This window comes from Xenopus laevis, chromosome 1S, assembly GCF_017654675.1.
Source record: "Xenopus laevis strain J_2021 chromosome 1S, Xenopus_laevis_v10.1, whole genome shotgun sequence".
NCBI lineage: Eukaryota > Metazoa > Chordata > Amphibia > Anura > Pipidae > Xenopus > Xenopus laevis.
This window is the reverse complement of record NC_054372.1, coordinates 135,146,403-135,159,494: the sequence shown is the minus strand read 5'-3', so window position 1 is coordinate 135,159,494 and position 13,092 is coordinate 135,146,403.

Below are 13,092 nucleotides of genomic sequence, written 5' to 3'. Positions count from 1 at the left end.
GGATCATGAGCAAAACATAGTGACACCATGTCTTCAGCCAAACACAGGGTTATTTCAAAAGGCTTTTTCCAACATAAATTCATAGGAATACAGTTCATTAGCTTTCACAATCATGCATTTAAACTTTTCCTCCTCTCTGGGGTTCTCACCATTCAGAGTGACTCTTGCACTGTATATTAAGGCTTCTCCCTAAGCCTCTCTACTCTTCCCTCCAGGGATACTCAATCACTGGCCCTCAATCACTGGCCCCTGCCAGAAGGCAGCACCACACCTCCTCCAGAACATGGAGGGATCCATGGACATTGAGGCGTAATCCCACACCTCTTTTATCTGCAGCTCACCTGCAGCCTAATCAGATAGCTATCTCTTGCTGTGCAGCTACAAAACCCCAAATGGAGCATGGAATAGAGGGCCCACACTGCTCTCCTCCATTCTCTACAGGGACTCATTTATCCAGCTTTCCTAAGCTGGCAAATAAACATAGCCTTGCTTGCTGCAGCAATACATAGTTTTACCTGGAATTGTTTAGCAGTTTACCACTGGTGAGAAATACAAAAAAGTGGGACCACTTTATGCACACCTCTTAGACAATATACATTTTCCCAGAAATCAGTATTTAAGTAATATTTTCGATGGAGCAGAATGCTAACTATGCTTTTATGAATGTAGATCATAATGGGACAACATTACTAAAAGTAGACCTCGCATTAGCAAGTATGGGCACTCCTGGCCTAGGGTCCTGCACTCATGACCTAATCCAAGCGGGCCAAGCGATGCGTGTTTATTTGCAGAGTAACGTTTCAGGGGCACGCCCCTTCATCAGACTTTTTTTACTGAGCACCGGACTAATATACTTCGAGAGGTCAGGGTGTGCTGGTGGTCTTTTTCTTTTGGACACTCCTGGCCTAGGACCATCAAATGCAGGGTAGAGAAATGTTTTCTTTTTTTTTATTTAATGTTCGTAGCCAAACTGTTAGCCTTTTAAATTCATTGTAATTGGAAGGGGCAGGGGGCACCTGAAACACGACCTGCATACTGTCAATCTTGCAACTCTGCTGAATCCCATGCCCAGTTAGCAGGAAATGGCATTAAAGGGGTCTTCAACCCCAAAAACTGCATTTTTTCATTATGAAACAAAATGTTATTCTAAGCAACTGTCCAATAGTCTAACTCCTGTTAAGGAGTAAGAGCCAGGGGGCATAGTTTCCCTCAGACACTACTTTTAATTGCAGTTACAATTGGAAAGCTACTTTCCAATTTGACTAGCATTACTAGACTAGACTAGACTAGACTAAAATTTTCTTATATGTAGTCTTTGGGTGGAGGTACTCTTTGGAAGGTACAAAAAAACTATGAAAAAGATAACAGCTGTATGTTGACTTTTTAAATGTTCAATAACGTAAATACAAAGTGAATATAAATAAAACAAAGGTTTAGGATAGTGACACAGAGCATATTCATCTCAAAAGATCTTAGATAATTCTTCTGCCCCTCTCAGATGCCATCCACCACTTTTACTTTAACCATGTAGTCCATAGAAATTCTGACTTCCAAGTTCCCAAGAGAATCCTGTTTAAAGTAAAATGGAGTGTGAGACAGGGCCACTGTTTTTTGTTTAGCAGAAAGGGAAATGTTCCCATGGGACGTGCCATGGCCATGTATTTTTTTTTTTTCAATAGTTGGCTGCCTGAATGAGAACATAGGGATTTGCTGAGATCCAAGTGCATATCCAAGCGCCCCCCTTACAAACAAAATCATGGGTGACTGTACCCCTCCCTCTGCAGTGGGGTCTGCTTCCATGGGATTTATGCCACTGCCGAGAGGAAGTACAAGCTGCATATTGGTCAAAATTTAGACACAGATAATGTAATACGTTTATTAATAGATTTAATCACATGCTAGTTATTTGCTTACAATGGAAATCTTGGTTATATCATATAAATGGGACCATCATGTATATTGGACCATCATCCAGCTAAGAGTATCCAATAGATCAGCCTCCCAAGACTCATTGATTGGACCTGTGCTATCTGGCTGCCATTGATTTCTCTAGCTAAACTGTGCAACGTGTGGCCAATTTAAGGAGGTGCATTGATATCCATGGCTAATAGCACAGAAAACTGTATTACTGACAGGTTTCTACAAAGAATATAGTTAAGTAAATGAAAAACACTAGCAATAAACTTTTACAATTTTGTTTTGTTCTTGTTTATGTTACAATTTATGTAGTTTTCCATAATCAAAATGAAAAGCTCAAATAAATTTGGTCTGTTCTCCTCTGTAAATGTCAGGTGTTAAAAAAATTCAGAGTGAATATAAATTTGTAAATCGTAGTAGAAATGAACATCAGAGTGGCAGGGAAGGAGGTGTTGAAACAGCAAAGTTGACTAATTGAAAGATGGCAGGCCGAGGTGATTATTCTGTATAAAGATATAAGGGGGATGTGGGGAGAGGGATAATGAGACACACACAAAAAAAGGTATGATTACAAAATTTGAAGAAAAGAGACTGGAAAGGCATTAAAACCTGGGATCTTACACAGAGAAAGGTTTATATGATATATAAGTGCACTTTCCATGCAGTGTAGTCATTCAACTGTCTGGTCTTTTAATCCAGTGCAGTTTAAATATTGAATTTATTACTTTAATAAGGGTTTGTCACAATCCCCTGTGACCCCCACCTACTTTAAGTTTACTTGTGTGAAATACCCATACTCCAGGGGTTTTGTTTAAAACCTATATTGGCTATTTCTAGGGACACAACAGAAATCTCCCTGCCTTATATAATAGTTATTTGGAGATGTATTCCTCTGGTGGTATATGGTAACAACGTACCTGCATAAATTAAACTTAGCAAATATTGTTTTAGACAGTGAAGTTAAGAGGGCACAATATTGCATGTATGGTGGAATTGCACTAGAGTTCAGCTTTTAGTCTCATTCACATTACCATTTTCTCTTTCTCTCAGATAAATCTGTGGAAATGAATATGCATGCTTATAAAAGGGTTTGAATTTCAAATATTTTCCTTGCTGTCAGAATAATCACTGCAACATTGAAAAACTACAACCTTTCCCATTTTCCAAGTTACAAGTTAAAAAAAATAATTGGTGGCCAGGGCCCCCTATAAATTGAAAAAAAAAAACCATCGGTGGTCAGGTCATTCGTGGCTTTGGCTCCATTCGCAGCTTGGGGACTTCAGCGCTTCGGGTCTTTGGCGCTTCGGGTCTATGGCGTTTTTCAGGACCTTGGTCGTTCGGCGCTACATCACCCTCCAGGCCCGGGCCCAGTACAGTTGTACCCCCTGTGCCCCGCTGCTGGCAGCCGTGATGATCACCATTGATACACCAAAAAACCAAATTATGTTTTGTGGTTAACCACAGACCAACAACTCAGATTGTGGACAGGCCTTGTTTTCTGTAAAGCTCACACTTACCTGGACCTAGGTTGGTAGCCATTTAGGTGGTAACTGGTTGGCCTTACTCTTACAAAGACTTATTTAAATGTTCGTTTAAAGCGTTTGTTACTTATTTTAGGAACCATCTGCTGAACCAGCATAAACTGTACTTAGAGCGGCAACTAATGCCACCTACTGATTAACAGAAGAAATTAGACCATTTGATTGGCCCACCCGCCTATTAAGGAATTTTGAACATCAATGTATGTCAATACATGCGCTAATAATTGCAGGATAATCATGGGATTGCATTTCTGAAACTTTGTAGTCTGAAAATCACGGTGCAATGTCAGGTCAGATTTACAATTTAATCCTGATAACAGAGACCTTAATTAATAGACAATGTCATTGACAACCTTTCTAAAGTCCTTTCATTTAGTCGATTAAATAGGCCTAATTGCTCTCTGCAGGCCATAAATCCACTGCAGCAGATTACATAATGCAAGCACAACATACACTACCATATGACGTAGTCCTCCAGTTGACATAGAAGGGGACTATCATAAATAGAAAAGGTGCATGACTAGAAAACATTTTAAAGGCCTGTCACACACAATTTAGCATAACATAGGAAAGGTTATTCCCTACAATTGAATCTTGTGTTTGTACCCCTTACATATTATTATTATTTAATAAACAAGCTGGATTTCATACTGTATACAGTATATGCACATGGAGAGCATGAGACGACTTAACATTTTCTCCTCTCATCTATCTCCATATACTGACAGATCAGCTGAGAGACATCTCACACTTCTTTTCATTACCAAAAGTTAAACACCAGAAATGAGGTTGCACCTTTGCAGTACTTTCCCCTACAATTTCATGATGTGACTCTGTGTTGATTCTGACGATTTGTCAGAAAGCGGGGCTCATTTAACCTATTCCTCTTGTAAAGCAAAAATAAATCTTTAGATCTGCCCCTTAGTCCCTGGAGTACTGTAGGGGTGTTGGGGATGAAGAGAAAAGGAGTTGGAGGGGGGACATATCTCAATAATTAGACGCCCTAGGTGAGATGTAGCGCCTTACAGAGGTGATGACACCTTGAGGGGGTGGAGAAGGGGGATTTGAGGTGATTTGGAAAAGGTGTGTGGGACTGGGTGGAGGGAGCTACAGACACTTCCAGACAAGTGTGAAAAATTGTATGAGAAGTGAAAAATTACGTGAGAAAATCTAATAGTGAATTTCTCTGCTTCCTTCAACTAGCATTCTTCTTCTTCTGTCGGTGGTGATCCAGGCATCCTAACCCTTTAGTTGCTACACTGAATTGCCATGTACAAAGAGAGCAGAACTCTGCTCACGTAGCATTATTGTAAGGGTTCTTCTGTCCCTGCTTACAACTCTATCAGTTTTGCCAGGAAGCTTGCTCGACTGGATCTCTGCATTCTTACAGCAGTAATCAAGAGAACAACGGGTGGTAAAATGTACTTCATCATTTATAATAGAGTTTACAGCACATTCACTAAATAGCAATATTCCGCAAAGCTAGTTCCCCAATCTCAGGAAAAATTCACTTCATGCCACGGCCAGTACGGTCAGTTAGATCAGAGACCTCAGGTGAAATCCTTTGCAAACAAAAGGATGATTTAATTAAGGGCAGGGTATTTTTTAAAGTTTATTTTTGTTTTAATCTCTTTCTCGTGCAATATTGGCACATTTCCTTGTTGGGTTAAGGGCTTGCTCTGAGGTCATGTGAAATGAGGTTTTTCTAACACAGTCTGTGATTGGCTGCACATTGAATGCAGCAGTTTTCTCTCCGGTGCAGCATGTGCTCACATAAGCCTTTTTAACAACTTGAATTCTTCTATTTGCACCTGGTATGATATTTGTATTTATTTATTTAATGATGTGGCTGTCAGCTGTTAAAGCAGTTCTATCTGATTTTTTTATGGAATGAACAAGAATATCTTTTGCCTACACTGGAACCAGGATAAAGGTAGGAAACACTATATCAATAATAACTGCCATTTTATTTTTATTATCACAAAGGAAATGGAAAGGAAAGGGACCCTTATTCACAGCAATAATTAGAAGAACAGATCAGAATTCAATTTTTGTTACCTTTTACATACTTGCCCCCTTTACTTAGAAACTTAACATTACTGTGAGCAATAGTGAGACCCCATAATAACTCACACATGTGTTAGGGTTCAATTAAAACAGGGGAATCATTGCTTTTTAATTTATTTTTATTTCAACCTTGTGGGGTTTATTTATCAAAGGTTGAATTTTCTCCCATTGGATTCTATGGGGCGTCATTTTCTAAGCGGAATTTGGAAAAAATTTGGCTCATCGCTACTATTAACATCTTCAAATAGTTTAAAGGGCCTCTGCCATTGGCTTCTACATGAACTCTGCAGGTTTTAGGTGGAGAATAGTCAAATCCAGGGTTGAGGTGTGATAAATTTGACTTGAAATTCAAGTTGGTTATTTCCTGCAAAACTATACAGTACCTAAAGAACTTTTTAGAGTAGTCACATGGTGACACTGTCACCAAGTACTGCAGCTCAGTAAACAGCTATATGTATATATTAACTGTATATATTTGGCAAGACCATCTTTACTTGCTGTTTTAGTTATTGGTTGTTTTGGATGTAATAGTAATCCTGTACAATGTATGCACCCATTTACAGCACTGTGGAATATGTTGGTGCTTTATACATATGTGTTTTATATATTCGACTGCAAATGGATAAGTGCAAATGAGCAGCTCTCCTTAGCGTAGGTTTCTCAAAGCAGCTGCTCTTGAACTTCTGTTTCCATGGAACGCCTTCCCATGAAGTGAGCTGCAGTGAAACAGGACTGCTCTGCTGGCTCAATCTACCTGTCCTTGGCTTTAATGTATTGTCTGTAGCAAGGAGTGACTTTATATCTCTGCCCCTCTGTGAATTGCATCTTGAAAGGTCACTCATCCTGTAGCAGATCAATGGCTATTATTATTATTTATAGTAACAGTTGTCATAACAGCAATGGATAAATATGTTACATTCAGATATATTCTATTAAGGTTTTTTTTTTATTAAAACAAGGAACAAAACTCCCGTAAGAGGTAAGAATTCCAAATAATGGCATAGCAGTGAATGTCAGAGTGCTACAACAAATTAAATGGACAGTTCACACTGAAATTAACTTTACATATGAGGTATGTATGCTGGGACTGTTTGCAATTGGTATCATTTGTTGTTTTTTTTTAAATATATTTGTAGTACATTTGTAAATGTAACTGCTATATCCCTAGCAATGAAACAATGCTTTGAAGGGGAGACTGGGAGATGAACAGGAGAGAGTCTGAATGGTAAGATACATGAGAAAATGTATTGAAAATAAAATATTCATGTTTTTGGGCATTACATTTAATGAAGGAGGCCAAAGAACAAATATAATTTAAATAATTTAAAAAAAAATACAAAACGTTAGATTCAGAAAAATGTTCAGTGAGTTCAATTGTTGGGATTCAAACTTTCTTTTTGTTCAAAGTTGAAAAAAAAAACAGAACCTAGAATTAAATTGTGTGTAAATTTGTTGACAATTTTCTGATGTGAACTTTATTAATATTTTACTCCATTTCCAGAATAAAACCACTTATGTTATCTCCCAAAGGTGGAGTAAAGTGAAAAATAATATATATAAATATATATATCAAGTTCAACCTTTCATCTATTTTAACCTGCCTAACTACTGGATCCAGAGGAAGGTAAGAAACCCCATTTGAAGCCTCTCCAATTTGTATCAGAAGGGGGAAAATGACTTCCTGACTCCAAATAGAACAGAACATGGGCATTAATGTTTTCAACCACATGGCAGCTCCAGACAAAAGGATCCTGTGCCCCTGGCCTAGAACCTCCTTCTAGTTTTACTCATTCAGTCCCAAAGCTGCCTTTCAGCCCTTTGTACAGGTATAGGATCCCTTATACGGAAACCCGATATCCAGAAAGCTCCAAATTACAGAATGGCTGTCTCCCACAGACTCCATTTTATCCAAATCCAAAAAATCCAAAATTTTAAAAATGATTTCCTTTTTCCCTGTTATAATAAAACAGTAGCTTGTACTTGATCCCAACTAAGATATAATTAATCCTCATTGGAAGCAAAACCAGCCTATTGGGTTTATTTAATGTTTAAATTAATTTCTAGTAGACTTAAGGCATGAAGACCCAAATTACAGAAAGATCTGTTATCCGGAAAACCCCAGGTCCCGAGCATTCTGGATAACAGGTCCCACACCTGTACCTTGCAGCATGATTGATACTTTAAGGACAGAAATTTCAAAAGTGCAATTAGACTAAAACTGTTGTTACAGTATATTAGCGTAAAATGTTTGTTTTAATTATGGTCATTTTTAAGCCCTTCCCTACACTAAAATGCTTTATATTCTACATCAAAAGGTAGGAGTGACAGTGATTCTGCCAGTCCACTTCAGTGGAAATCAGGCCCGGATTTGTGGCAGGGCCAAATTAATGCCATGAGCCACACTTGAAGTTCGCCCTTTTCTGGAGCACTAGGGACTATAATATGTGTTTCCTGTCCCTGTGCTCCAGCAGGCCATGGAGGATGCCAGCCTCTGGGCGCCAAGAGAAGAATACGGTCCTGTCTGCCATTGTTCAGATTTTGCCATTATTAACACAGCTAAAATGGAGATAAGTTGTTCTGACTGATCTGAATTATTCTTAAAATGTTTTTCCAAATGTAGATAACGATAACTTTCCAATAGGCAAACGTAATCCTATTCTCTCACGGTGGATAGAAAATGTATTACAAAACTTGTATGACGTGACTACACAATATACTCTCGGGAAAAACTGACAGATAAATTCCCATTCATGACACAACATATATTTCGAACTCTCCAAATTCTCCATTTTGTAACAAGTGCAATCAAAAAAAAAAATGCCTGACAATGATAAAGCCAACCCACTTAATCAAATCTGGAAAAACAAACACACAAAACAAACAACTTCACAAACCTACCAAACAATCAGAACACGTTTTCGACATAGAAAACGACCAAAGGCTGGGCTTTGCATGGACTACAGACATTCCAAACACCACAACTCCCGAAATTCGAAAATTGATGAGGCTGCTTCCGGACAGTAGATATCAGGAAATGGCTCTACAAAATTGGAAATCTGCCCAAAAGCAGATCTCATACATTACCTATGGTCATGCCTCTCCTTACAAAACTAACGGTTGCTTGTCACTAGGGATGTAGCGAACTGCCGATTTGGTGTTCGCGAACGCCGTTCGCGAACACCGGCAAAAAATGCGAACGTTCGCGAACAGTTTGCGAACTTCGAACACCCGCTACAATCGTTCGATTCGAAGGATTTTAATCGTTCGATCGAAGGATTTTCATTCGAATCGAACGTTCGAAGGATTTTAATCGTTCGAACGAATGGAAATCGTTCGAACGAATGGAAATCGTTCGAACGAATGGAAATCGTTCGAACGAATGGAAATCGTTCGAACGAATGGAAATCGTTCGATTTTAGCGGTCGAATGGTCGAATGGTCGAACGATTTGTATTCGAATCGAACGCAAACTCAAAATGCGAACGTTCCCAAATGTTCGCGAACATTAGGCGGACGCGAACGGTCGAAGTTCACGTGAACAAGTTCGCCGGCGAAAAGTTCGCTACATCCCTACTTGTCACTTGAGCTGCAAGTTTATATTTATATTGTAATTACTGTTATAATAATGTCACAAGAATGTAGATACATAATGTTAGCGGAACAGCAGCACAGAAATCTACTGTATAGCCGTGATTGTATAACTATTATGTAACGATCTTTATATAAAAACAAGTTTAAAAAAAATGTTTTTTAAAAGAATAGAATTGGCACCAGAATAACAATTTAAAGCAAAAGCATTCAAAAACACCCTATTCACAAAAATCGGAGTGAAGCGTTTGTGAAACCAATGCTCTTTTTCTTCATAAATCTTTCTTACTCCAGTTTTACTCCGCCGTAATTCTCATTGTTTTTGACGAAGATACATTTATAAAAAGGATTAAAGATAAGGGTTAAATGCTTATAAAATGTTTTGCAATGAAAAAAAAAAGAATTTATTGCCACTAGTGTTAGCACTTAATTAAATGGAACTTAATCATTCCAAACCTCTTGGTTATAAATTAGAATGATGATGAGGCTGGGCCAAGTCATTATAAAAGGTGTAGTTGTCTTAATTACATCATTTCTAATCTTATTTTATTACATTTTAATACAAGAATTGTTTGTTTCAATTAAAATAGATTACAGTGTATTTAAAAGAGAAACAAATGATTCTGATTTTAAAGTATATAAGGTTTTTTTCACCTTTTCCTACACTCAAAAGCAATAATGAAGATGGGCTTTAGTGGGATCATACCACAAGCATAAAAATTGTAATTACTAATGCATTTCAAGTAAACCAAGCACTTAATAATCGAAAATGGTCCAATATACAGTTCATGGAGCCTTTGCAGAACCTGTTGGTTTTACATCAATTCTAATTTCTAACCAACTCTGCATCTAGAGTACTTGTCAGAAAGGGTTTATTGTACCAATATAGAGAAGTAGCATACATGTGACGGTGAAGATCTGTGCTTCTGTTGTTGGTCCCTGTAAAGTAAAGCCAAATATAGAGAGTAAGACCAACACTCACTGCAAAAATAAGGATATTTAAACTAGACAGTGAAAGTATCAGTTCTAGACTGCAAGTTATAGCAAACAGCATAAAATATTAGGGATGCACCGAATCTAGGATTCGGTTCAGGATTTGGCTGTTTTCAGCAGGATTCGGATTCGGACGAATCCTTGTGTCTGGCCGAACTGCATCCTAATTTGCATATGCAAATTAGGGGTGGGGAGGGAAACCGCGTGACTTTACGGCACAAAACAAGGAAGTAAATTTTTTCCCCATTTTCCCCTTCCTGCCCCTAATTTGCATATGCAAATTCAGATTAGGTATTCGTCCAAATCTTTCACAAGGGATTCAGTCGAATCCAAATTGTGGATTCCTATAAAATATTTTGGTACTACCAGAGTACCCCTCAGTTACTATATAGTATACAGTACTTAGTACTTTACTTACATTTATAGGATCCCTTATCCGGAAACACGATATCCAGAAAGCTCTGAATTATGAAAGACTCCATTTTATCCAAATAATTCAAATTTTTAAAAATGATTTCCTTTTTCTCTGTAATAATAAAACAGTAGCTTGTACTTGATCCAAACTAAGATATAAGTAATCCTTATTCGAAGCAAAACCAGCCTATTGGGTTTATTTAATGTTTATATGATTTTCTAATAGACTTAAGGCATGAAGACCCAAATTACAGAAAGATCCGTTATCCGGAAAACCCCAGGTCCCGAGCATTCTGGATAACAGGTCCCATACCTGTATATAAATGCTCCAAAGTTGACAGGTAATGTTCTCCGCCGCAGACTGCATGGATTTCTATGCAGATATCTTTTCAAGCCTGCAGTTAGTTTTTATATTTTATAGCTGCTTGATATTGAATCCTTTGAATACGAGCCTATGAAATATAATTTGTGTATGGTTAAGGTATAATTGGAATTTAGAGAAGTTGCAGCTCTCTGAGGGGTTGTTCGCAAAATAAACCTGGATAATAAATGAAAAATAAAATTAATTTTTATGTAGTTAAATTCTAAAAACTAGGATTATTTGTAAATTGAGTGTTAAATAATTTTCTGTCATAAGCAAACATTTTTACTCCAAATTTGGAAAGCTCCCCTATTGTGAATTGCCCCCTAGATGTTGGTGTCCACCTCCCTTCGTTTCTGGCAGTGCTAATTTAGTGTGATAGGCACATCTGAATGTCCCAGGCTAGTGATATCAGATATCATTTATATTTTTGTGTTTCATTTTTATTTTTGTTGGCTTTTTTAACCAGCAATCCTGCAGTTATCTGTATTACTATCTTTATTACTATGTAAATACTGCTTGTTTTCTCTATGAAGAACACTGGACCATGGCAGTTTTCTATGTGTTTAAATCTCATTTATTTTAAAACTTGTTATATTTCTCTTATCCACACACAGCTAATTGTTTCATTGTTATTCATTAGCATTATCCTCCTCTAATTACCAATAGCGGGGAGGATGGGGGGGGGCTGCAAAGATTCATTAGTGTAACTAATGAAGATTTTATAATTATAGTTTTAGAGGGTTTCTACCATTTCTTCTTTTTTTCAAAATTAAACCTAACTGTGTGGAGGAGCAAAGGGGGTCAATTTCATTTTGAGATTGGGGGTGTACAGGTACTACAAGTGAGAATGAAGGGGTGCAGGAATTTTGCCTAATTAACTCAGCAGGGGATTGATTTAATAAGAAACAGCCTGCCCTGTCCCCACCTACATAGACACACATCACACACACAAAAAAACCATTTTATTTAACTGGTAACAAACATGCAGATGTCCCAAGAAAGTTAAAATAATTTGCCTTACAATTCCCTTATTAGCTTGTTAAATGGAAATGAACTAAAGCTGTTATTATTCTATGCCTTTGGAGAACAAGGGAAAAATTGCATCCTAAAAGTACTGACCTGTTGGTGGATTTTGACTTTCCTTAATACCACAATATCACAATATGAAAACGATGCTTAGTACAAAAATAGCAGTTCAAGGAGAAGGAAAGGTCAATACTAAGTAAGCCTTATCAGAAAGGTCCACCTAAATATACCAAAATAGTGCTACTCTGAGTCCCCTGTCAAAAGAAACACTGCATTTCCTTCCCTCTATTGTGTACACATGGGCTTCTGTATCAGACTTCCTGCCTTCAGATTAAACCTCCTTGCCCCGGGCGTGAGTATGCTCAGTTTGCTCCTCTTCCCCCCCTCCCTTCTCTGCTGTAATATGAGCCCAGAGCTACAAGTGAGCAGAAGAGATCTTCTACAGCTTTTTACTCAGGTATGGTAAAAACATTCTACAGAATAAATATAGCATTCTAGCTTGCACTATTGCAGCTCATCCATTGGCAATAAAATGCCTCCGTAGCTTTCTTCCTCCTTTAATGGCCCACAGATTTGCAAAGTAACATGTTAACAGGATTAGCATGTTTAGGCAATGATCAGTAACTTGTCTGTTTCTAAGCATACTGTCTGATTTGCCCTGACTTGCCAGAGTTCCATTATTGTGAAATTAGTAATGCCCTTTTCCTATTGAGATCCAACATGTTGGTGCAACACTATATCTGCCAGACATTTGGCATGGTGTATTGTGTTTCTCTACTTGCCTCATTGGCGCAGCACCCCTGGTCCTTAGTAAGGGGTAATTTACTCAGTCCAGGATAAAGTGCAAAGTGCAAACAAACAGACACAATGCCATGTTTTACACATCTTGTCCTGTACAGTTTGGCAGCATTGCATTAATGAGCGGCAAGTGGGACCCCTAACTTGGGCATCATTCAGACTGACAGGGCTGATTATGTGCTTTAACACTTGTGTTAGATTTCAGTCTTGCTCTAGGTGCAGAAAGCAACCATCCCCAGGACAAAAGTGCTTCCTAGGTTATTTTAAATTACCCTTATAGTCTTTTACTAGGGATGAGTATTCTTTTTTTACCAAATACACTTTCATGGTAAAATTAACAGTTTTGAAGTTTGGCAGATTTTGCTGTGAATCGATGCTAGAATTT